We start from the raw sequence: 2,829 nt of genomic DNA on the forward strand, positions 1-2,829 counted from the left end.
AAATAGAATAAAAATATCGTACTATATAGATATGAAAATGAGGATTGTGTGTAAAAGTGACAGTGTCGCTCAGTGTAGCATTTAAAAGTGCAGACAAAACAACATTACCATCATGTTTCTAAAATAGCTTTTAATGAAGGCAAGACAGCTGCAAGTGCTTGATGAATAAATTACGGAGAAGTTTTAATTTTGACGGAGTATCTGCGTGTTCTCCATGTTAGAAATTAGTTAAAATAGGGAAAACAAATACTTCTTGTGTGGAGGAGACACAGATCTAATTTACTCACACAGATATGAAACGTTCTATAGTTGTTTAAAGATTATGTGACAGTGTACAGAGGAATAATATTACACTTTACAATACTGCACTCTTTGCAAGTTACTAAAAGGTAGCCTATGTGTGTGGAGACAGGACTGCAGTCTGCATACATTAAGCGAGTTGTTGGGACAGCGTGGGCAGAAGAGGAGCCCTCTGGAGAGCCCTTCAGGCTCAGGAAGGCCTCTCATAATTGCCCAACGTCTGAAACACTGCTGACTGTATGGTCCAGCTCTGATCTCCCTCAATCAACCCTCTCCTTCCTCCGTCACAACCCACCTTCATTTTTACTGTCCATCAGTCTGTACTGTTAATAGAAATAAGAAATTGCCATTTAAAACCTATGAACCTGAAGTCATTTTAGGTTTTATAGAAGTCCATTAAGTGGTTTCTCCGCTTTCATTTATAATCACGATTAACGTCTGGACAAATTAGGATTAAAGCCCTTATCTCTGCTGGTGGGATCCTTATCTTCTTCAGTCATGACGTTGCAAAACCAGACAGCAGAAGTGTGTCTAATGTGTGTGTGTGTGTGTGTGTGTGTGTGTGTGTGTGTGTGTGTGTGTGTTCCTCCGGGCATAATTGTGGGGTTCCCTGCTGACTGTGTGTCCTCTCGACGCTCCAGACTTTAGAGGTCAGAGGTGGACGAGCGTATACTCAAACACAGACAGATATTGGTAGTCATGAGGAGGGAGTCCCTTCTGTATCTCCACTCCCCTCTCAAACCCTCTTCTACTTTCTATTTTAGTCCCGAACTGCTGCGTCAGCCCTGTGACGTGACACACGATTATTCACCATGAAAGCTCCAGTGTATCTTCTTCTTAGACAATCTCACTAGCCTTTATGACTGTAAAAACATATCACAATCTTGCTATGTTTTTAATTCTTCACTAATTTCTTTCTGTCTTCTGGTCTTTCTGCAGACTGGTGACGGTGGAACAACTTTTGACCCAAAGAAAAGGATTTTGATTCCCAGATCGGACCAATTTTTGTTGATTTTTCTGCTGTATAATTAAACCTTGTGACATGAAATATTTTGTGATGGACAGTCACTACTACGTGAATGTGAACCACTAAATCTCCACTGACAAAGAAAAGTTGATTTTTTTTCCACCAGCTGTACCATAAGCACGTGTGTATGAATGAACCTGTATCCTAGAGTACCCCTGAGAAAATACTGTACAGTCAGGTTAAAAACACACAAACTTTGACTGTATCTGGGCCCCTTTTCTTGATATTTCCTACCACTGTTAGACCCTCATGATTGACCTACGTTGTTAATTGTTATAATGAAAAAACGGGAATGTGCACTTGTGTATTTTACACATTGAAAATTCTCAATAAATACAGCCTATCTATACAAAGAAAAAGCATCTGTGTTTTGTGGGTTAATAATTCATATATTAAAATGCATAATAATTAAAGTGATTTTATTTTACTAAATATGTTTTAATGATTCTAATGATTAAATACATCCATCCAGGTTTAACTGCTGTAACTGATCCTGTTGTGCGTTCTGGAAAAGTCATTGGAATTGTTTTATATTTGTTTTGTGCCCACTGCGTCATTTGAATCATGTGAGTGTGCTGTAAAACATTGTGTGTGTATATATAAATATATATGTGGTCAATAAAGAAAACATTGAATTTTACATTTTCTCCAGTGAATTTATTCAGTTTTCATATTGAATATATTTTCAGTAAAAGCTCTGAATTTGCTCTTCATTTAATTATAATTAAATCAGGACTAATGTGTATCACTGTTTCTTGTTTTTAGACATTTACATGCTTCTATTAAATTAATTTAGGTCCGGCCTCGTCATTTAGTGGTGGAAATTGTAAAAAGGGGACATTTTTAATTAAGTAAAAATAAAAACTACAAAGACTTATATAACATAATAGATTTCTTTCAATGGATTTTTTTTCTTCGGATTCTGATGCAGTTACAGCATTTTTAGTGATCGAGGGTTCTTCGTGTTTTTTTTTCCTTTTATTTATAAAGATAAAGAAATAATTATCTATTACTCCATTCAGGCCCAACCAAAGCTAACTAGCTAAGCTGTACAGGCCAGAAGGCTAATTAATATGAAATGTCTGCTAACCCTATATCCCTGGTTTTAATATTGAATAGACTGTTATATAATAGGTAAAATTGTTCTTTTCTTTATGGGCTTTGTATCGAAAAGTAAATGCAGCATTTTCTTTTTGAAGCTTAACTTGAGGAACAAATTCAGGCCGACATGAAACTATCCACAGGCCTAAAGAGTACAGTGCAGAACTGTAATCTTTGTGTTTTCAATTAAAGAAAACAGAAAATTGGTTAGGTTTTGTGTTTTGTTTAAAAATGCATCTTTCTTTACATCTTTAAACTTCAAAATCAAATAAAAATCTAACATGGCAAAAAAAAAAAAAGCCTCTTTTGTTTTGTGACAATAAAATTTTGCTTTGTGCCACAATCAGAAGAGCACGTGTATTTTTCATCAAGCTTAAATTAGGCTGTATTTTTGAATCAGG

This window comes from Sebastes umbrosus, chromosome 12 (assembly GCF_015220745.1).
Source record: "Sebastes umbrosus isolate fSebUmb1 chromosome 12, fSebUmb1.pri, whole genome shotgun sequence".
Taxonomy (NCBI): Eukaryota; Metazoa; Chordata; class Actinopteri; order Perciformes; family Sebastidae; genus Sebastes; species Sebastes umbrosus.